The sequence below is a fragment of the Giraffa tippelskirchi genome, chromosome 8, assembly GCF_054371585.1.
Source record: "Giraffa tippelskirchi isolate mGirTip1 chromosome 8, T2T-mGirTip1v1.2.pri, whole genome shotgun sequence".
Classification (NCBI taxonomy): Eukaryota; Metazoa; Chordata; class Mammalia; order Artiodactyla; family Giraffidae; genus Giraffa; species Giraffa tippelskirchi.
Genome location: NC_137282.1, coordinates 56,500,307 through 56,525,425, shown reverse-complemented (window position 1 = coordinate 56,525,425; position 25,119 = coordinate 56,500,307).

Here is a 25,119-nt window from a genome sequence, read left to right as displayed (position 1 = left end):
CAGGAATATGTTTACCTGGAATCACTACATGAGCGCAGGGCTAGAGGCCATATGATGGGAAGAAACTGCCCCATGGCTCCAAGATCCAGAAGTATGTGAGCACTGAGGGGGAAAGAAGGCTTGGTTATGCAGAGCCAAGAGCCAGTCTAGGGACAGTCTTTCAACCACCAGATGGAAAATATTTTAAGTGGATTTGGATCTTGTTCATGTCTATTCAAGGGCTTCTCAGGTGGCACAGTGGTAAAGAATCCTCCTGCCAATGCAGGAGGTGAAAGAGACTCAGGTTCAATCGCTGGGTTGAGAAGATCCCCTGGAGTTGAAAATGGCACCCCACTCCAGTATTCTTGCCTGGAGAATCCCATGGAAAGAGGAGCCTGGTGGGCTACAGTCCATGGGGTCACAAAGAGTTGGACATGGCTGAATATGCACACACAAAAGAATATAGTTTTATAAAAACAGTATGTTTAACAGCTCTTACATGAAAAAAACTTGGTAAATATTTTCCCAAATTTGACAAAACAACAAAACTGACCTAACATAACTGATAATAAGATGCAAAGATAAAATAAAAATTTAAACTAGCAATAACAGGAAACCAAATTTTGAATATTCATGCTTGAGAAAAGACTAAGCTATTTTTCCAAACTCTCAAGAGAAGATGTTACAAAATCAATCAAATGAAGAGGTCATTAAAGAGTATACAGCCAAATATCATATTTCTTTTTTCATTCCTTGTAAATATTTACTGTTGCTTCTAATTCTGAATTCTTCATTGTATTGTATTTTTAAGAGATCTCCCCAAATCAGTAAGCTCTGGGTTCCATAAACCGGGACCTACTCTGATGTCTGACTTATATATGACCAAGATCGTGTCCCTTTGCAGCTGGTTCTCCAAGGAAGGGATCCTAGGTGGTATGGTGGCTCAGGAGGTCATGGGACCAGGACACCATACTGAAGTGGAACAGAGGTGAAAGTCTACAAAGAGAAGAAAGGACTGAGGAAACTCAATGCAGGATGGGTTACCTGAAGGTCCAAATGTGATTATAAATGAAGCAAGACTCTAGGGTGGTCCTCAATCAAAAATCAGTATTTGAGGCATAATCTTATTGTTTGGTCATTCATTCAACAATAGATAGATGCCTACTATATACCTGGTACTATATGTTTGTGACAGTTTGTATTGGTATGTGTATGGGAATAGGTATGTTTATGTATGCTTGTGGTTCACTGTGTGTGTGTGTGCTGTCGAGTCCCACTCTCTGCGACCCCATGGACTGTAGCCCATCAGGCTCCTCAGTCCATGGGGTTTTCCAGGAAAGAACACTGGAGTGTATTGCTGTGCCCTTCTCCATATGAACTGTGACTGGAGTAAATTTAAACATTAAGGAGAAAACTAAGTAAAGCCAACAGGAAAATAATTTCCTGTTGTTCAGATGTCAAGGATCTAATCTAGAAAAATTTAAAAGTTCTGCTCTTATGCATATAGGCATTTCACTTTTTGTCTTCTGGTTTTAAAGATATTTACTTAGGATATACCCTCAAACTTTTCCTCAATTTTTTTTTTTTTGCCTGATACGATCTGAAAGGAAGCAGCTTGCCCATTCATATCACACATCAAACACACGCACACACACCCCTACACATACCTATGTACATATAGCCATTCAAACATCTACAGACATATACACTTATTAAATAACTTGGGATCTGCAAAGCAAGATGTCCACTTTGACTCTGGAGAGATTGGGATACAGACCTGGGGATCCTCCTAATGAATGGTCCTGCTGTTGGTGTCCAAAAGGATATAGGTTCTGAAAAAGTGAACACCCTGATGCGCTTCACAGATAGAAGCATTCTGTGATTTGTATACAATCAGGTCAAAGCATTCTCTCCAGGGGCTTTGTGTAGACTTCACCCTCTTCTATGGTGACCCTTGATTTCACAAGGACATGATGAGAAGCTCACTTGGGCTTCTTCCTTCAAATTTACCTGGGATCCCCAAGGTAAGCCAGAGAAAGCCATGTCTCCTAGAGGAAACATTCGTTATGATTCAAAGCCTCAGTTGAACACACCATTGATCCAAGGGATCTAAGGAGTGGGAAGCTCACAGGAGGGCTGGGTAAGGTCATGCTCTAACATCTGGTGGAGCAAACATGAGTCCTCTGGTGAGGTACTGTTTTGAGTCTATGAAAGTGAAAGTGATAGTCACTCAGTTGTATTTGAGTCTTTGTGATCCTATGGACTGTAGCCCACCAGTTTCCTCTCTCCATGGAATTCTCCAGGCAAGAATACTGGAGTGGGTAGCTATTTCCTTCTCCAGGGGGCCTTCCCGACCCAGGGATTGGACCTGGGTCTCCTGCATTGCAGGCAGATTCTTTACTGTCTGAGCCACCAGGGAAGCCCGTGGAGTCTGTAAAGAGAAGCAACTCATTATAAGGCATTTCTGAACTTGTGGTCCACATGGAATCCTGGTCCATCACCACCAAATCAGGAATCCATTTAGAGACATGGTATCTGTCCAGTAAGGGTGAGAATTTTCCTTAGTGGTCACTTCTTCCAATGATTTATCTTTCTTCAGTAGCCTAAATCCACTGACCAGTCACCTCAAAACTTCTATGAAGAGAGTATAGTATCTCACTGGATGGGTGTGCCTTATGCATTCATAGACGCAGATAGTTTTATTATGTATGTGATGGAGTATGGGAGTAATTCACAGACACAAATGTATTTCTTTACAAATGTGTTCTCAGAAATCACTGGGCTTTCTTATATTATAAAAACGGTTTTCTGACATTTCTTATGTTTCTTGGAGGATAATTGCTTTACAATATTGTGTTGTTTTCTGCCGTACATCAACATGAATCAGTCATAGGTATACTTACGTCCCCTCTCTCTTGAACCTCCCTGCCATCTCCTACTCCATCCCACCCCTCTAGGTTGTCACAGGGCACCAGGCTTGAGCTCCCTGCATCATACAGAAAGTTCCCACTGGCTGTCTGTTTTACATATGGGAATGTATGTTTCCAGTGCTATTCTCTAGATGTGTCCCACCCTCTCTTTCCCCCACTGTGTCCACAAGTCTGTTCTCTATGTCTGCAGCTCCACTGCTGTGCTGCAGATAGGTTCATCAGTACCATATTTCTAGAGTCCATGTATGTGCATTAATATATGACAGTTGGTTTTTTCTTTCTGACTTACTCTACTCTGTATAATAGGCTCTAGGTTCATCCACCTCATTAGAACTGACTCAAATGCATTCCTTTTTAAGGCTGAGTAACATTTCATTGTAGATATGTAAAAAGCTTCTTTATCCTTTCATTGGTTGATGGACATCTAGATTGCATCCATGTCCTAGCTATTGTAAATAGTGCTGTGATTGACATTGGGATACATGCATCTTTTTCAGTTATAGTTTCCTCAGGGCATACACCCAGTAGTGGGATTGTTGGGTTATATGGTAGTTTTATTCCTAGTTTTTTAAAAATAACCTCCAGTAATGGAAATAAAAACAAAAATAAACAAATGGGATCTAATTAAACTTAAAAGATCTTTTCAAACAACAAAGGAAACTATAAACAAGGTGAAAAGACAACCTTCAGAATGGGAGAAAATAGTAGCAAATGAAACAACTAACAGAAGTGATCTCTAAAATATACAAGCAGTTCATGCAGCTTTATACCAGAAAAACAAGCAACCAAATTACAAAGCAGACAGAAGACCTAAACAGACATTTCACCGAAGAAGACATTCAGATGGCTAACAAACACATGAAAAGATGCTTGAGGATTTCATTATTAGAGAAATGCAAATCCAAATCACAAGGTAAATGTAAATCCAAGCTACAATGAGGATTTACCAAACTACCTCACACCGATCAGAATATCCATCATCAAAAAATCTACAAGCAATACATCCTGAAAAGGGTGTGGAGAAAAGGGAACCCTCTTGATGGGAATGTAAATTGACACAGCCACTCTGACAATTGTTTATGTTACCAATGTTGGACGTAAAGAAAGTGGTCCAGATCATCTGGTTTAATACGACAGTTCAGTGTGTTAAATGATCCTACTCTTTCAAGCAGAAGCAATATGTTCCTGTATAAACCAAACAAACTAGACCTATGTCCACTGAAGTCTGTGTGTGTGTGTTTTTGGAAAATTCACTTTAATACATAAAACATTTAGCTATGTCCCAATTATGACCCGGAACTTGGGGTCAATAGGGCAAAACTAGTGACGCATTGGAGACATGATTCAGTTCCTAATAAACATCACACTCATTACTTTCTGACTTGTTTTTAGTTACAAAGCAATATACTCACAGAGCAACACTGGGTGGGACACTTAAACTATCCAGCAGTGAACAGTCCTGATGATTAATGCAACTTTACCATGAGGATGATGACAACATTTAATTGAATTAGAATCTCAGGCAGACAATTTTCATCAATAATTAATATGCAGGGAGTCAATAAGATAACTGGATTGTGATCAATATTACATCATAAGACAGTAATTGCTGAATACTTCAATAAAATTTTGAAGCTCCAAAATGGATTGTAATATTTTACTTCCCCAAACAGTTAGGTCAGCATTTTGTTCAAAGATGAAGTTGTGTATGTCAATACTTAGTGATTTGCACAGGACACAGAGAAAATCAATAATGAAACTGTGAATACAGTTCCTGTTTCCTGGAATGTAGTTCTGTGTTGGATCCACAGGGAATTCATGACCTGTGACTATAGGCTTAGGTCAGGCTGTGGGGACACAAAGTTACCTTATTTCAATGATTCTTAAATGGAGTACCAGGAGCAGCAGCATCAATGTCACTTAAGAACTGGTTAAAGGTGCTAATTCTGGGGTGTCTGCCCTATATTTACTGAATAGGAAATCTGGAGATGGGGTCCCCAAAGCCTGTGTCTTAACAAGCTGGCATTTGTGATACATGCTAATATTTGAGAACAAATGATATCAAAGTGATTAAAATAGCAGACAAGAAAGAAGCTGCATGTGATCATATCTGACTGGTTCTTCTGCCCCTGGAACTTACATTCTAGAGGGAAAGATAGATGAACATATAATCACATAGACTTTACAAAGGAAAAATATGGGATGATATGGGACTTCATGGGAGAATTAAACTGGGGGTAGATCAAGGGATTGCCATTTGATGGAGACAGGAAGGATGAGTAGGTGCTATTCTGGTAAAGTATGCAAGGACTGATACTAAAGCTGAAGCTCCAATACTTTAGCCATCTGATTCAATGAGCTGACTCATTGGGAAAGACCCTGATGCTGGGAAACACTGAAGGCAGGAGGAAAGGGGGACAATAGAGGATGAGATGATTGAATGGTATCACTGACTCAATGGACATGAATTCGAGAAAATTCCTGGAGATAGTGAAGGATGGAGGAGCCTGGCATGCTGCAGTCCATGGGGTCGCAGAGTTGGACAGGACTTAGTGACTGACCAATAACAGTGGCAGAGGAATGGTACAGTAGAGAACAGTTGTCAAGGATCTTCTAGGTGATGGGAATAAGTGCTAGGGATGTTAAGAAATAAAATAAGAAAGGTGAATGGGGATTAATGAACCACAATGTGAGTCATGAGAAATGAAGCTGAAGTCTGGATGCCAAGTTAGCAGGGCAGATTTGACCCAATGGTTCCTGTCCCCGAGAATGTGGGGCTAATAATAGAGCGATTGGTTAGATTTTAAAATTTTTTGCCTTATTGATGCTATTTTGGTTACTTGCAAAGAATATGGGCAGAGGAATAAGGATGAAGGTGGGAAGACAGTTAGGGGACAATGACATTAACCCAGATGAGAGCTGATAGTGATCTGAATCAGGTGATGGAGGTTTGAGATGAATTAACACATCCAAAACATATACAGGAAGTAAAATCAATAGGACCAGATGCTATATTAGATTTGTGAGAGGAAGGAATTGTATAGGGCAAGTCTGAATTTTCTCACACTAAACATCAGGTGGATGGTGATACCATTTACTAGGTTGACCAACAAAGTTTATTCAGTTTTAAGTAGAAATAAAAGACACAGTTTTAATTTTTACCAAGAACATTATTGAACAATGTATTCACTAGTTGAATGAACTTTTTGGCCAACCCAATACCTCTATAAAGATAGGGTTGTGGAGACTTTGTTCAGTTTCAGTTCAGTTCAGTCACGTCCATCTCCTTGGGACCCTATGGACTGCAGCATGCCAGGCCTCCCTGTCCATCACCAACTCCTGGAGTTGACTCAAACTCATGTCCATTGAGTCGGTGATGCCATCCAACCATCTCTCGTCCTCTGTTGTCCCCTTCTCCTCCTGCCTTCAATCTTTCCCAGCATCAGGGTCTTTTCAAATGAGTCTGCTCTTTGCATCAGGTGGCCAAAATATTGGAGTTTGAACTTCAACATCAGTCCTTCCAATGAATATTCAGGACTGATCTCCTTTAGGATAGACTGGTTGGATCTCCTTGCTGTCCAAGGGACTCTCAAGGGTCTTCTCCAACACCATAGTTCAAAAGCATCAATTCTTCGGTGCTCAGCTTTCTGTATAGTCCAACTTTCAAATCTATACATGACTACTGGAAAAACCATAGCCTTGACTAGACAGACCTTTGTTGGCAAAGTAATGTCTCTGCTTTTTAATATGCTATCTAGGGTGGTGCAAACACAGAGCAGGATTTATTCAAATTATCACTACCAGCTTTTCCCTTTGAAATCAGCTTAATCTCATCTCTGTTCTCCACTTGTTTTGGACATCAGAGAGAAGAAAGTTGCAAGCAATGGTACCTTAGTACCCCTCATAAACATTAACTTTTTCCTATATCTGGTCCAGTTATTAAGCTTTATATTTATTTGGTTAAGTATTTCATTACATTTTAGGACCATTACTGGCTCTTGCTGCCTTTTGCACAGTGAGACTTGGAATAGAATCATATGGCTACCTGAATCTACAGGAGAACCCGGGGGATGTGCCCTCTATTGATCACTGAGGATTCTGATCCTGGAACTAGTGAAATGAGTGAGGCTATCCATTGTCACATGGGGCTGTACAATACAGACAGATACCTGACCTTGCCTCCTTCTTTGTTCAAGTGGTTCCTTCTTGGTCTCTGTTCCTTCCCTGCTTATCTCAGAGTACGTGGATTCTGAGGCTTCCTGGCCCTCCAAGAGTACAAAACCCTTACCCAGTTTTTGGTTATGAGCCCCAGCACTCATCTGGAATGGGATTCCCAGGTGGCTCAGTGGTAAAGAATCTGCCTGCAATGCAGGAGTCTCCAGTTCGATCTCTGAGTCGGGAAAATCCCCTGGAAGAGAAAATGGCAACCCACTCCAGGATTCTTGCCTGAAAAATCCCATGAGAGGGGAGCCTGGTTGGAAAGAGGAGCTGGCAGGCTACAGTCTGCGGGGTCGAAAAGAGTTGGACGCATGGTTTATGAACATTTAGCTTTCTGATGTCATGGACTAAATATTTCCCATCTTCCCCAATAACTCTCAGTCTCTGTACTTGTAGGGACAAAAGGTATTAACCAACCTCCATAATTAAAGAAAACAGATCTTTTAGATGAAATGTGGGCAGGAGAAAATGCTTGAGACTTGTCAAGGTTTTTTTTTTTTTCCTTTTGAAAGAGAACAAAGAGAGTTTATAGCTTCCAAATGCAAAACACACTCTAAAATTACAATAACTGCAATTGTACCAACTCAGAAAAAAGGAGTGAAAAAACGAAGTAGAAGAGAACTCAGCATCAGAGCCACATAAAATGTCTAAAATGAGATAAAAGGACAGCATTTTAAATCAGTAATTAAATGATGAATGCTGTTATGAGAAACTATCAAATTGATAAACAAAAAGGTATATCCTGGCACATATAAAGAAGCATAATTTATTAAAGTGGATTAAAATATAAACAGAAATAATAAGTGTTTTGGAAGATAATATTGAAGTTCATTTTCTAGTCAGAATTAGCATTACTTCATTGAGACACAAATCCTAGAATTAAAAACTAAATTCAAATTATATTGATATGTAAATAAAATGATAAACATGTATAATGTACACATATATATGTAAAATCTATAATGTACATGTATATGTAAATATATATGTATATAATACATGCTCAGTTGTAAAGAATTTGCCTGCAATGCAGGAAGTGCTGGAGACGTGGGTTTAATCCCTGGGTGGAGAAGATCCTTTGGAGGAGGTAACAGCAACCCACTCCAGTATTCTTGCCCGGAGAATCCCATGGACAGAGGAGTCTGGCAGACTATGGTCCACAGGGTAACAAAGAGTCGGACACAACTGAAGCGACTGACCGTGCATGTGCATGTATATAATTAATAGAAGGAAATACGGACTGTCTAGTTTAGGGAGGTTCTGCTTGCCACACAAAGCTTAGAAGCCAAACAAAAATTATTGACAAATCTTACCTCCCATAAAATCCCCTACATGACAAAATATACCACCAAATAATCAAAAAACAAGTGATGCACTCCAATATACAGTAAGCTCTTATAAATAAATAAGAAAGAATAACAACAGAAAACTGTGCAAATCATATTCAATGGTTAATATAAAAAAGTATGAAAATGCAAATTAAACAAAGAGCATACAGTTCCCTTCAGAGGGGCAGAAATCGCTAATATCCAAAGTGGTGTTGAGGGTGTGGTGTAAGTGGCGAACTTGTGTTCCACTTGTGCAATTCCAAGTTGGTACAGATTTTTAAATAAGGGTATCTATCTGTTACATCTAAAATGCACTTCTCTCCTAGAGAAGTGGTCACTTGTGTGCAAAAAAGACATGGTAAGAATGGCTATGGGCTTCCTTGGTGGCTCAGCAGTAAAGAATCTGCCAGCCAATGCAGGATACTCAGGAGAAATGGGTTCGATCCCTGGGTTGGGAAGATCCCTGGAGGAGGGCATGGCAACCCACTTCAGTATCCTTGCCTGGAGAACCCCATGGACAGAGAAGCCCAGTAACTTACAGTCCATAGGGTTGCAAAGCGTGGGACATGACTAAAGCGATTGAGCAGGCAAGCACACAAGGGTGTATGTGGAAGCTTCACTTGAAATAGAAGAATAACTGGAAACAACCTAACTGCCCATCAACACATGACCTGAAGTGGTTAGAAAGAAAAAGAATAAATATATGCTTTGGTATAAAAATAATCCCAAGACTTTAGTAATAGATGCATGGCAAGAGAAAAATGTACACCATGACACAATTATGAACAAGCCAACTATATATCTATTAATGTAGATGCATATTTATCTATATGTTAACTGCATAAACATGAATCTGGAGAGCACACATCAAACATAAGAAGAAAATAATTATATGAGCATCGATGAAAGCAGAAATTTTGCATTTTATTATATGCTTTTTATATTATCATGACTTAAAAATAAATAAGAAAATAGATAAATCTCAGTTATATTGGAATGATTGCAATACATCTTCCCTTTGTAGCAGAGTATCAATCCTTGTTTTCCCAACTTTCACATCCATACATACCTACTGGAAAAACCATAGCGTTGACTAGACAGACCTTTGTTGGCAAGGTAATGTCTCTGCTTTTTAATATGCTGTCTAGGTTGGTCATAGCTTTTATTCCAAGGAGCAAGCGTCTTTTAATTTCATGGCTGCAGTCACCATCTGCAGTGATTTTGGAGCCCAAGAAAATAAAGTCTCTCACTGTTTCCATTGTTTCCCCATCTATTTGCCATGAAGTGATGGGAGAAGATGCCATGATCTTAGTTTTCTGAATGTTGAGTTTTAAGCCAGCTTTTTCACTGTCCTTTAAGGCTCTTTAGTTCCTCTTTGCTTTCTGCCATAAGGGTGGAGTCATCTGCATGTCTGAGGTTATTGATATATCTCCCTGGAATCTTGATTCCAGCTTGTGCTTCAACCTGCCCGGCATTTGGCACGATGTACTCTACATATAAGTTAAATAAGCAGGGTGACAATATACAGCCTTGATGTACTTCTTTCCCAATTTGGAACCAGTCCATTGTTCCATGTTCAGTTCTAACTGTTACTTCTTGACCTGAAAACAGGTGTCTCAGGAGCATACCTGCATACCTGTTTCTCCAGTAAGGTGGTCTTGCATTCCCTTCTCTTGAAGAATTTTCCACTGTTTGTTGTGATCCATATAGTTGAAGGCTTTAGCATAGTTAGTGAAGCAGAGGTAGATGTTTTTCTGGAATTCTCCTGCTTTTTGTATGATCTAACAGATGTTGGCAATTTGATCTCTGGTTCCTCTGCCTTTTCTAAATCCAGCTTGAACATCTGGAAGTTCACGGTTCATGTACTATTGAAGCCTGGCTTGGCAAATTTTGAGCATTACTTTGCTACTGTGTGAAATGAGTGCAATTTTGGGGTAGTTTGAACATTCTTTGACATTGCCTTTCTTTGGGATTGGAATAAAAGGTAACCTTTTCCAGTACTGAGTTTTCCTGAAGTGCTGGCAGCACTTTCACAGCATCATCTTTTAGGATTTGAAATAGCTCAGCTGAAAATCCATCACCTCTACTAGCTTTGTTCATAGTGATGCTTCCTAAGGCCCACTTGACTTTGAACTCCAGGATGTCTGGCTCTAGTTGAGTGATCACACCATTGAGGCTATCTGAGTCATTAAGATCTTTTTTGTACAGTTCTTCTGTGTATTCTTGTCACCTCTTCTCAATATCTTCTACTTTTGTTAGGTCCATACCATACCGTTTTTGTCCTTTAGTGTGCCCATCTTTACATGAAATGTTCCCTTGGTATCTCTAATTTTCTTGAAGAGATCTCTAGTCTTTCCCATTCTATTGTTTTCCTCTATTTCTTTGCATTGATCGCTGAGGAAGGCTTTCTTATCTCTCCTGGTTATTCTTTGAAACTCTGCATCCAGATGGGTATATCTTTCCTTTTCTCCTTCGCCTTTCACTTCTCTTCTTTCTGAGTTATTTGTAAAGGCTCCTCAGACAACCATTTTGCCTTTTTGCATTTCTTTGTCTTCAGGATGTTTTGATTGCTGCCTCCTATACAATTTTATCAACCTCCATTCATAGTTCTTTAGGCATTGTGTCTATCAGATCTAATCCCTTGAATCTATATGTCACTTCCACTGTATAATCTTAAGGGATTTGATTTAGGTCACACCTGAATGGCCTAGTGGTTTTCCCTACTTTTTTCAATTTAAGTCTGAATTTGCAATAAGGAGTTCATGACCTGAGCCACAGTCAGCTCCTGGTCTTGTTTTTGCTGACTGTATAGAGCTTCTCCATCTTGGGCTGCAAAGAATATAATCAGTCTGATTTTGGTATTTACCATCTGGTGATGGCCATGTGTTGGAGAAGGCAATGGCACCCCGCTCCAGTACTCTTGCCTGGAAAATCCCATGAACGGAGGAGCCTGGCGGGCTGCGGTCCATGGGGTCACTGAGTCGGACACGACTGAGCGACTCCACTTTCACTTTTCACTTTCATGCCCCGGAGAATGAAACGGCAACCCACTCCAGTACTCTTGCCTGGAGAACCCCAGGGACAGGGGAGCCTGGTGGGCTGCCGTCTATGGAGTCGCACAGAGTCGGACACGACTGACGCGACTTAGCAGCAGCAGCAGCAGCAGATGGCCATGTGTAGAGTCGTCTCGTGTATTGTTGGAAGAGGGTGTTTGCTATTACCAGTGTGTTCTCATGGCAAAACTTTGTTAGCCTTTGCCCTGCTTCATTTTGTACTCTAAGGTGAAACTTGTCTGTTACTCCAGATAAGTTTCATTCAATATTTCATTCAGTGTTGAGTTTCTAATTGAGAATGTACTTTCAATGCTTAAGCTTATAGGTAGCTGAGGAATGTATTGCAAGATAAAAAGAATGTTAGCAAAGAATAAAAATAAATAAATTTCTAAATCCCTTGCAGCAAGAATGGTCAGATTACTACCTACCTACTCTTATGCATATTTAATGAGACCAAGTCAGTTTCCCAGAGTGTGAGCTGCTTGAGAACTGGGAAGAGAGAAGCTAAGGGCTCACAAAGGAGAAGGTCAACTTGGGTAGCTTTCTGCTAGAAAACAAACTAAACCATCAGGTATATGCTTCCATTATTAGAACCATGATGAGACTGGAGAATAAGATTTTCTAATTACTCCAGATGGTGCTGATATAGATAGTTTGAGACTCTGGAGGGCAAAGCAACTTTTATTTATTTATCAATTTGATTACTTGGTTAACATCCTTTTTTATTTTTTTGATTTTAATTGGAGGATAATTGCTTTAAAGCATTGTGTTAGTTTCTGCCATATATCATCATGAACCAGCCATAGGTATACATATATCCCATCCCACCCCTCTAGATGGTCACAGAGCACCAGGTTTGGGTTCCCTGTGTCATACAGCAAATTCTCACTGGCTATCCATTTTACATATGGTAATGTAAATGTTTCAGTATTACTCTTTCAATTTGTCCCTCCCTCCCCCACTGTGTCCACAAGTCTGTTCTCTGTCTGTGTCTCCACTGCTGCCCTGCAAATAAATAGGCAATACAAATAAAAATGCAAACCATTTTTCTAGATTCCATATATATGTGTCAATGTACTATATTTGTTTTTCTCTTTCTGACTTACTTCACTCTGTATAATAGGCTCTAGGTTCATCTACCTCATTAGAATTGACTCAAGTATGTTCCTTAGTTACCATTCTTTACTACACATGAAAGTGAAAGTGAAAGTTGCTCGGTCATGTCCGACTCTTAGAGACCCCATGGACTATACAGTCCATGGAATTCTCTAGGCCAGAATACTGGAGTGGGTAGCCTTTCCTTTCTCTGGGGGACCCTCCCAACTCAGGGATTGAACCCAGGTCTTCCGCATTTCAGGCAGATTCTTTACCAGCTGAGCTACCGGATAAGTCCAAGAATACTGGAGTGGGTAGCCTGTCCTTTCTTCAGGGGATCCTTCCAACCCAGGAATTGAAGCAGGGTCTCCTGCATTGCAGCCAGATTCTTTACCAGCTGAGCTAATGAGGAAGCCCCTTACTATACGTGACAAATAGCAAAAGGACATCTCATTGATGTTCACCATTTGGCATGAATGGTTCTGTCATTACCAACAGCAGCAAGAGGATTCCATTTCTGGGTGAAATAAGGGGACTGACTGAAGGGGAACAGCTCCCTGACTTTGCTGGAATAGCTACAGAATATTTCAATGACCTTAAGAAATCTTTTCAACATAACAAACTAGTTGTATAGCTCAAGCAGATTACTTGGGATTATATATTAATAGAAATTTTAGACAGAAGAGATGTCACTGATGAGTCGTTTGTGAAAGGTTCTGCATCTGTGCAATCATGCACATTTGTACCATTGTCCCATCAACTTGGAACTTATTCCTACATAGCACTGAAAGCCCAGTTAATCTTGAATCTAATTCTGTTCACGTGAGACCTGGTGCCTGACTAAACATGGGCGAAAGGGAGCTCTGACTGAGGCCGTCTCAGCGTCAGTGTTCACATTTCTGTCCCCAAGCTGGGGCCAAGATACAAAGTTGTGATTAGGATTTGTGTCACTTTCATTTTCAAGGTAGATGTAGAAAGAGATAATGGAATTCAAACACTTCATTCAGTTTTTTTCCCTGAAGGGATCGATAACTATTCCCAATATGAACAAAACTTGTTTGAAAGTCAACTTTAGAGATGGTTTAAATTTTGTCTGAAGGCTTAAACCACATGAAAAAGTCTCATGCTCTTTTCATGCTTTAGTTATGTGTGTCTCATATTGATTTACCAAGAATTCCGGAGGGTGAATAGCATTCCATTAGGTAGTCTAAAAAAAAATCTTCAAAACCAGCAATAGTTTATAACTCAGGAACTTTCAAATAGTTTAGGCTCACTAAAAGTAGATTGAGACTAAAAAAAAGTGACTACATAATATGGCTAGCCTTGTTGAAACTAGTGAAATCAAGATAGACTCAATTTTCTACGTAAGAAAGAATTCAGAAATTTTTGTATAACAAAAGTTATACAAAGTTATGTTGTATAACAAAAAGGCACATTTGATGGCAATTAACCAAAAATTAATTTTCTTGTCCAAGGCTAATATCTACTAATTATTGCATTGTCTGTGTTCCAAAATTCATACTTAATTATTTACGTGTATTATCTCATTTATGTTCACAATAATGATATAAATTAGGCATTATTTCTTCCTTTCTGCATGTGGGAAAATTGAGCTTTAAGAGGATAAATATATAAGTTTTTACTTCTGGTAGATATGCTCTCCAGAGGGGTTTAGTTTTGTTTCTTTCAAGTCAATAATTCAGAAAAGTAGAACTGTGATAATAACACAGGATAAAAGGCTGAATTCTAGAGCTAAAAACTGGACATTTTTATTCAGTTTAGGAGAAAAACAACCATTAAACATTTGAGGATCCAGTGTCACTATCAAGACCACTCTGCATGCAGTAAGATAAAAATTTCTAAATTTTAGGTTCCAATGGTAGAACCATTCTATTTGGCCTGGAAAATTGAAACATTCAAGCAAATTAAGTCTCTTTATTTTAATTTCCACTCAATTGACACACTTATTCTCAATTAAACCTTAAAGTATAATGAACTTTGAATATTTTGACCCTATATATCCATGAATAGCTTTTGAGTATATGGATTTTCATGCAGCCTGACAAGAGGAAAAGCATGCTGAAAGACTAGCTCTATCATCTCCTACCTCCTCGGCCTCCTCCAGTCAGGAATTCTCCTTGCTTATTCACTTGATGCCAACCCCTGTATGCCAGCTGTTGTACTTCCTACTGTACTCACCAAGGCACTGGACTGTAAGATTAAAATATCTTCTTTATTGTTTTTTATGTATCATTTGTGTGAAAAGTATTATAAACTTATTACAATACAGTACTATATAACTTACTAACAAAATTGGCTTAATGAACATGCACTCAGAACAGAACTCATTTGTATATAGGGGACTTACTATATGTACAACAGGCCTAACATCTACAGTCTTAGAACATACCCAATATTATTATCTTTCAAATTTGGGAGGCAGGTAAGCCTGCACCTGCCCCATTTCCAGGCAGGGAAGCTGAGGCTCATAGAAATGAAAGTCCTTACCTGAAATCTTTCAAGAACAGAGTCTGGAACAGAGGCTTGTGTGCTTGAGAAGAGCTCTTTTAAGCATTCTATGTGATTCTCTTTGCTGACAAAGGTCCATGTAGTCAAAGCTATGGTTTTTCCAGTAGTCATGTACAGATGTGAGAGTTGGACCATAAAGAAGGCTAAGCACCAAAGAATTGATGCTTTCGAATTGCGGTGCTAGAGAAGACTCCTGAGAGTCCCTTGGACTGCAACCAGTCCATCCTAAAGGAAATCAACTCTGAATATTCATTGGAAGGACTGCTGCTGAAGTGGAAGCTCCACTGGCCATCTGATGTGAACAGCCAATTTATTAGAAAAGACTCTGATGATGGGGAAAATTGAGAGCAGGAGGAGAAGAGCATGGCAGAGAATAAGATGGTTAGACAGCATCACCAACCCAATGGACATGAACCTGAGCAAACTTTAGGAGATGGAGAAGGACAGGGAGCCAGGTGTGCTGCAGTCCACGGGATCACGGAGTCGGACATGCTAGTGACTGAACAACAATGATGTGATTCTCCCCATACTTACCCTTTTAGGGTCATTCTCATCTCCTTATATTCTCATGCACCTCTTGTGTTGGTGCAAAGATTGTTGGCATCATTATTAAATTGAGGATGGGGCCTGATAAAACGTATACGTTGTAATCCCAACTGATGATGAGTTTGGTTTCCTGCAGGATGAAGATGGAATCTTACACTTCTTTAATTTTTCTAAGCTCTTAATAAGGTAAGAGTTTTCATGCATGCAATAAGTGCCTACCACCTATCTGATGATAACCACAGTCAGCCTTCCATGTCCACATGTACTACATGATTCAACCAACTGAAGACAGGAAATTTTTTAAAATTCCAGAATGTTCTGAAAGGCAAAACTTGAATTTTCCATCCACTGGCAACTATTTACATGACATTTACTCTGTATTTACAACTAAAATTGACTCTTGAACAATGAGGGGTTTAGGGTCCCCAACCTACACATAAAAATCCCAGTATAACTTTTGAATCAGTCCCCACCCCAGATTCAGCTCACTGCAAATTTTGTAGTCTTGTAGTATGGATTTAGTGAAACAAATTCACGTGTAAGTGGATCTGCATAGTTCAAATCTCTGGTGATCAATTGTCAACTGTATTCACATAGCACTTATGTTTATTAGGTATTCTAAGTAATCTAGAGATGATTTAAAGAATACAGGAGGATATATGTAGGTTATAGGCAAATTCTATGCCATTTTATAAAAGAGACTTGAGCATCCTCGGATTTTGATATCCATGGGAGTCTTGGAACCAATCCCCCATGGATACTGAATGACTGTGACATCACCATCATAATTAATGGCATAGTGATATTGTCTTATTCTTTCACTATTTATTTGAAGGCTTTTAGTGAGTTTCACTCCTTTGAGCATTGACTTCTTCATATTTAAAATGGGGCTGACATTACCACCATGTAGTGATTCCCCGAGAACCATAAATGACATGTGTGAAGCACAACAATCATTGATAGCCCATGGGTGGTCATTAATAAAAAGGGGCAGTGATTATTTTGTAATCAGCATTGTGTCTCTTATCAATATATCTTCTGTTCTCTGTGGAACCTCACGCACAGGTAGACATTCAATAATAGGAGTTTAACAAATGCATGTTAGTTGATTAATTAATTGTCAAGGAAAGAAGGCTGAAAAGAAAAATCAGCAGAGGAGCTTCTGCCAGAAGCTGCACTCTCTAATCCATCTCCTCAACTCTGCTGTCTGTCCCAAGTTCACACTCCTTAGTGCATGATTGATTGTGGCTCTCCTGCCCAAGGGCGGTCCAAAACCAATTACGGCATCTTCCATTCCAAAGATCATTTCAACTATCAGGCCCCAAAGATAAAAAAAAAAATCCTCAGTACACACATTTCCATTCTCATGCACAGCAGTCTGAGGCTACATTAAAGCTATATTAAAGCTATATCCTCATGCAGCCGATTTGGGGGTTAACAGACTCAGGATTCCTGTTTCATCAGACATCAAGGAAGTGGGAGTGGGAATTCATGCATAGGAAGGGTAGAGAATGGAATCTTCCAGAAAGTTTTCTGCACTTGTGCCAATCATTTTCGGGATGGGTCAAAAGGTAAGTATTCTAGGGTAGCTGCTTGTTGAGGTTGGCTCTTCCAGTTTTGTTTCATACAGTTTTCATTTAAATGCGACTGAACACAGGTAGAGAACTTCCCATGTTTCCGGTGAAGAGTGGTGTAATGTGATTTGTTGTTGTTTACTCGCTTGGTCGTGTCCAACTCTTTGTGACCCCATGGACTGCAGCCCACCAGGCTCCTCTGTCCGTGGGATTTCCCAGGCAAGAATTCTGGAGTGGGTTGCCACTTCCTTTATCAGGAGATCTTCCCAACCCAGGGATTGAACCTGAGTCTTCTGCGGTGCAGGCAGATTCTTTAGCACTGAGACACTTTTACTGCATTATTTAATGAAATAAGAAAACAATCTTTTCTGGCTGTCACTCTGTAAAATATTGTCCAACCTGCCTTCTCCATGTGACCCCTAAGTAGTTTTTTTCACTGAAATCTATGGTATTGTACTGGAGTTAGATACTTTGTGCTATTATATTTTGTGCTATTTTTCATTTTGCCTTTATAGTCTTAGAAAATCCAGGCATTATAGAGATGATTTCCTGATATTCCGGTTTTGACAGTTTCCTTCACCTTGCAATAAGAAAAAAATAATCATTTTTTAATTGCAAATAAACACAAATGTGAGTATCCATGTCTATTTAGAGAAGGGTTAGGTCCCAAGGATGTTAAGTAGAAGAATATTTGAGCTTTTAATTTCATATCTAGGGAACATACACAAAGTCCAAAACTCAGTGAACACATTCATGACAGCCCATACAGCTTAAATATCATAACGTTCTCTGAAAAAATAATTCAATACTTTTCTTTCTGGCTGAACTCATGTTTCTTTTTGAGAAAAGGGGGACATAGAGTTCAGTTAGCAGGAAAATTAAAGCGAGGAGGAAACTCGGTGACAGTCACAGTGAGGCCCAGAGAACAGGGGAATCAGAAGGACCCATCCAGGAGCTCCAGCGGCACCGTCGGTCAGCGCGGTACCTGCACAGGAGGACCCGTCCAGGAGCTCCAGCGGCACCATCAGTTGGCGCGGTCCTTACACAGGAGGACCCATCCAAGTCAGGCTCCAAGAGCTCCCCCAACCCTGAGCGTGTGCCTGCGAGATGGCCTCATGGGGGTGGAGGGAATATGACGTTTCACAGCCAAAGAAGTGGCTACATGAAAGCAAGCTAAGTTAAAATGTGCTTGGTACATTTGCATCAAAATGATTTTCTTTTTTGACTTGGAAATCCAAGACCAGAAGGAGTTTGAGGTGGAGAAGGGTGGGGCAAAGCCCCAAACTTCTGATCAGAAAAGCTGGAACCAAGGCCTGGCCAGTGAGTGGGGACCAGCCTTGGAGGGTCACAGAGGCCGTGGCTCTGTGCATTGGAAGCTGACTGGAGGTGAATCTCAGATATGGACCCAGGCAGCATGTGCCACCGCCAACAAAGCAGGAGAGGAAAACTGGCTGGTATACCAAAGCTGACTTGTCAGCTGACTCCCTTGTGGGTGTGGACTGTTCTTAAAGGGCCTGGACTGCAGGGCAAGGAAGCACTCTTGATGACAGGGCTGTGAGCAATGGTTCTCCCTCTATTCTCAAAGCAGACCCAAGGCTTCCTTCTTCCCAGGAGGCTGCTTCCAGGCAAATTGCTCCAACTGGGACAAGGTTGCATCACCAAAACTGTTGAAAACTGCTACCAGACTATGTATGGATGTGAGAGTTGGACTAGAAAGAAAGCTGAGAGCCAAAGACTTGATGCTTTTGAACTGTGGTGTTGGAGAAGACTCTTGAGAGTCCCTTGGACTGCAAGGAGATCCAGCCAGTCCATCCTAAAAGAGATCAGTCCTGAGTGTTCATTGGAAGGACTGATGCTGAAGCTGAATCTCCTATACTTTGGCCACCTGATGCAAAGAGCTAACTCATTGGAAAAGACCCTGATGCTGGCAAAAATTGAAGGCAGGAGGAGAAGGGAACAACAGAGGATGAGATGGTTGGATGGCATCACCGACTCAATGGACATGAGTTTGGGTAAACTCCAGGAGTTGGTGATGGACAGGGAGGCCTGGTGTGCTGCAGTCCATGGGGTCGCAAAGAGTCAGACACAACTGAGCGACTGAACTGAACTGAACCATAACAAAGACATGTGATACTGATAGGAAAACCCAAGAAGACCATGTTGATGCACAGAGGACAGGTAGCAGGTCAAGAAGTGCCCAAGAAGGAAGCCCACTGGCCACGTCACGGAGCTGCTGGATGTACAGGAGTTTTTGGAGTCTTTGAAACACTGCAGTTCCACTGGAAAGTATCTCAACCTGACACAGTTTCAAGGTGTAGACAGAAACTGGAGTGACAACAAGTCACTTATAATGGAGCTAAAAGTAGTTCTGTAACTGGTACCATGGACTTTCTTAGAGCACCCCTTCAGTTATGTAAGTTTACACTAGGGACCATGACATGACCTAGAAGTTGCTCAGTGAGCAGAACAGGTTAGAATGGAGGGGTATGAATGTTTCATAAGGAAGATTTCAATCAACCCATAAAAACACTACAGATGATTATCTGTCCAGATGATGAGGAGGAATGCTCTAGATTTAATGCACACTTTCCCTGGGGGAGACTGGGCAAACTGGAAAATCCTTCAACCATGTCATTCTTATGCCCTAGGGTCTCTTCAAACTTTTCCATTCCCATTTTTGGACAATAAGATAATTCTTGCAGTATGTCATGCCATTAAGAATATTCTAGATTGTTTTTTAAAAACCATCTTGTCTTTCTTATTATAAACACTGTAGCCCTGTTGGGAGTGAAATGAAACCACCTCTCAAGGAAAGTTCTCCTACTAATGGTTGGCAGCCCTGATTGGATGTGGATTTCCACTTGTTTCAGCTTCTGGGGTGAACTTTATCTCACCTAGAAGCCTCCAAACTCTGGGAGCACCTTTGAAAGCCTCATCTATGTGACTTTCTTCATGAGTCTATCCTTTTGGAGTTAAAATGGTGTTAGCAATGCATCAACAAATAAACCATCATCAGACCACCCTGGCTAACACTGACTTTTGCTTCATCAAACGATGCAACTGGCGAGGGATTTATCTCCAAAATATATGAACAGCTCATACAGTTCACTATTAAAAAAAACAAACAACAACCCAATCAAAAAATGTACATAAGGCCTAAATAGATATTTCTCCAAAGAAGACATACATGTGGCCAAAAAGCACATTGAAAGATGCTCAGCATCACCAGTTACTAGAAAAATGTGTCACAGCTCAAGTGAGGTATGACCTTGCACTGGTCAGATGACTGCCATCAAGAAATCTACAAGCTATAAATGCTGAAGAGGGTGTGGAGAAAAGGGAACCCTCTTACACCGTTGGTAGGAATGTAAATGGGTACAGCCACTATGGGGAACAATATGGGAGTTCCTTTTTAAACTAAATATAGAACTACCACACAATCCAGCAATCTCACTCCTGGGCATATATGCAGAAGCGATCACAGTTTGAAAAGATACATGCTCTCCAATGTTCATTACAGCTGTGTTTATAATAGCCAAGGCTTGAAAGCCACCTAAATGTCCATCTACTGATGAATAGATAAAGATGTGATATAATTGAATATTACTCAACCATAAAAAAGAACAAAATAATGCCATTTACAGCCACATGTATAGACCTAGAAATTCTCATACTAAGTGAAGTAACTCAGAAAAAGAGAAATATCATATTACATCACTTATGTGTGGCACCTAATAAAAAATGATACAAATGAACTTATTACAAAACAAAAACAGACTCCTCACAGATCTCAAAATCAAACTTATGGTTACCAAAGGGAAAACGTGGGGGGAAGTGATAAATTAGGAGATTGGGGTTAACATATATACAATGCTAAATATAAAATAGGTAACTAATAAGTATAGCACAGGGAAATCTACTCAGTATTCTGTAATAACTTATATATGAAAAGGGGCCTTCCCAGGTGGCTCAGTGGTAAAGAATCCACCTGCCAATGCAGGAGACCTAAGAGATGTGAATTCAATCCCTGGTTCAGGAAGGTCCCCTGGAGGAGGAAATGGCAACCCACTCCAGTATTCTTATCTGGAAAATACCACCGACAGTGGAACCTGGTGGGCTGCAGTCCATGAGGTCACAAAGAGTCGGACATGACTGAGCATGCACGCACATTGCACGTTGCATATGCAAAAAGAATCTGAAAAAGAATGGAGATATAGATAAAGATACATAAATGAATCACTTTACACCTGAAACTAACACAACATTGTATAAATAAATCAACTACACTCCAATAAACATTTTTTAAAAAGTTTATGCTGTGACCTCCCTTTCTCAGGGTCATTAATATTTCTCCTTTTCTGCCCACTTGTCCTGCTATCACCTGTTTTGCATTTCAATGAGGCAGGGATTAATTCTGAAATACTGGAGTGAATAGAAGGCACCATTTACACTCACACAGAGAGGGAACAGATCTTTGTTGGGGATGGCATATGGGAACCCAGCAATGACCAATTCATTTAGCTGGTCCTTGGGGGTACATCTGTGAGAAATCTTGAAAGCAGAAATGACTCAGAAACATCATGACAGAGATACGCGTCTTTTAGAATTGATTCCTCCAGAAGAAATCGCTGCCCTGTGCTTCACTCTAAATGTGAATTAATACCAAAAGCAATCCAGAGAGAGAAATTTCTGAGATATGTAAATTATATTTCTCACACCCTTGATCCTGAAAACAAGCTAAGCACTTGGAGGTCAAAATAAGCTTGTTCTAAAAGAGACTTTAATAATGTTCAGTGGCAGATGGATTAGATGATTCGATCGTTGCTGTTGCTCAGTCACCAAGTCACGTCTGACTCTTCATGACCCCTTGATCTGCAGCACATCAGGCTTCCCTGTCCCTCACCATCTCCTGGAACTTGCCCAAGTTCATGTCCCTTGAATTGGTGATGTCCAAGAAGATCAAACCAGTCAATGTTAAAGGAGATTCAATCGTATGTATCCTGAAACACCTAAGTTGGGATATTCAATGGGTACCCAAAATAGCACTCCACAATCCCACTGAGTTCCTCAACAAATTGAAAAATAAAGCAAGCTGCACAATCCTTATTACAAATAAAGGTACAATTAGATGTGTCAGCTTGAGAGTCAAAGGAGACGATTCATCACATTCCAGGATCAAGCCAAACTTCCCATCCCAGTCTCGAGTAGTATTAGGCTGAGTTGGAGCCAGGGCTTCCAGAGCTTCATACGTGCAGCCTGGAGAAGCTGAGATGCATCATGTTCTCCCTGGGTATACTCTCTACCAAGGCAGAGAAGGACAGAGCCAGGCCCATGTTGCCCTACCAATAAGAGAGGTCACTCACTGCAAGCAAAGCTAAGGTCATGATTACACCCACTGGGCTGTATCCAGGAAGGAAAGGGAGGAGGTGGCAGCAGGTGGTCCTTCCCAATTCATAATCATGGAAGTGCCATTCAGTCAGGGCTTCCCAGGTGGCTCAGTGGTAAAGAATCTGCCTGAAGTGCAGGAGACGCGGGTTCGATTCCTGGGTCGGGAAGATCCCCTGGAGAAGGAAGTGGCAACCCACTCCAGTATTCTTGTCTGGAGAATCCCATGAACAGAGGAACCTGGCGGGCTACAGTCCATGGGGTCAAAAAGAGTTGACTGAACATCTGAGCACACACATACGTATGATTTGGGAGATATAATTAAAGCAGTGTAATTTTACTTTGGATGAGTGAATTTAGAAAGTAGAAGTGGCTCTGTGATTGTCTCAGTGTCTCATCTACAAGGTGAGAAGAGGCAGGAGTCAGTCATGTGAGCTGGGAGTGGGTAACCTTTGGTCATATTTTGTGGTTTGGGCAGTATCCTTGTTTTTGTGTGTGTTTAGACATGACTGCACAGGAGTCCTGTTTTCTTCTTGCTTCATCATAATCACAGAGTGTCCTTGTCTTGTGCTAAGTGTTTTGTGAAATTATGTTCAACAGGAGAGCCTCCTGGTTTAGCTGATAAAAGCAAATCTGTATCAACCTGGTTTTTAATTGCTCAGGTTACGGTGATTATGGGAGGGCTAAAGTCTCTCTGAACCACCATGGGATCTCTAGTTCTTTGCCTCCAGCCAACTTATCTACCATATGATACAGCATTCCTCTCCACCTCCTAAAATAAAAAGAAGAAGGAGGAGGAGGAGGGAAGGGTGAAAGAGGAGGAGGAGAAGGAGAAGAGTAAGAGAAAGCCAGATAGAATTAGTGTTAATTCACACCCTGGGAGGTTGCCTGTGGGGTCCTCTCCTTACACACTCTCCTGGACTCTCTCAGAGAATCTCTTTTGCTGCCCAACCATCAGCAAAGTTCCTCGTGGGTGAAAAGCCAATAGCCCCAAGTTCTAAGAATCACAGAATCCTGGGTTCTTATCCATAGGCTCCTGCAGGCAAAAGAGAATCAGGAACAAAGTGGTGTTTAAGAAACTTTTTCTCAGTATCTTTTCCCATAGACAAGGAAGGAATATTCTTCAACTTCAGGTGCTTGACTTTAGTTTTTTTCTCTCTCTTTTTTGGCTACCCCGTGGGGATTGTGGGATTTTAGTTCCCCAACCAGGGATTGAACTGGGGCCAGGTGCTTGCGAACCTGCTCCAACAGCGGCACTAGGGGAACAGCTGCCATCTTTCGGCAAAGTTTATATTTACATTAGAAATTAGGTTCATCTCTTGCCCAGAATCCTGAATTGATAGCTTCATTCTTTGGGAAGGAGTATATTCACCAGCACAAGTAAATAAAATGGTGACAGTTTCAAGGAGAAACAGCACAGCACACAGCAGGCTGGAGGAAGTTTACAAATCATTAGATTTGTTTACCCCATAAAAGTATGCAATTCATTCTGAGTAATTAATCTGAAAGGGAACATTAGTTAGAATGAATTTATGATGTTCAGGTACTGAGCAGTTTAAAATCATTTCCCCGAAGGGAAAAATTATTTTTGAGAGGAGTAAGTGTAGTCCCTGGATGAGGCACACCTGTAATTTTGTGCCTTGAAGGCTCAAGCCTGAGCGTCCATGGCCTCTCACTTGGTTTGTCTTTCCCTCTGTTTGCCCCACCCCGTCTCTCTCCAGGCATTAAGGACTGGAGGGGATTGTCTCTACCTGCTTTTTGTGCCAGCGTCAAGTGCCCTTAAAGTGTCCAGTTATCTCCAAGTGAAACGTCTGAGCAGTTAGACCCCAAACATCTCTCATCCTTGCCTTGCTGCACTCATTGGAACCTGGGGGCGTGTCATGTCAACTCAGCCCCTCATCATATTTCCCTCCAATCTCACTCCAAACTGAATTGTTGGTGACCAATCCCTGGCTTAACCTTTGTTGCTCTCAAGTTTTTGTTTGCCAGGGTGACGGGAGGATCCTGCTCTTTCAAGACCATCAAATGTGTGAGCCTTCGTCTCTGTTTCCACCTCTGCAGTCCATCCACCCCACACTCCCAGCGCATACAATTTCTACCACTTTCTAAGTGATGCTCTCACCACCCCTTGCTTTGCACATGCTGATTCAGTTGTCCAGATGAGCCTTAGCATTTCCCAGTAGAGCACCCTAACAATTGTTAGATACTTAGCAGTGTCACTGGCCTCTAATCTCTGGATGCTGGTGACACTTCCTTCCTGTTGTAACAACAAAGGATCCCCTAGGGACAAACTCACTCCTGATTGGGAACTACTGCTCAAGAACCACAGTTCCCAAACTTCCTGCTGAGGTTCCCCAGGACACAGGACTAGCTCTCACAGGTGTCAAAGCAGATCTCAAATTTTCTATGAAAACACAGTGACATTTTTCTGACAACATAAAGCCTACTAGTCTGAGTAGTTCACAGTTTAAACATTAAATTG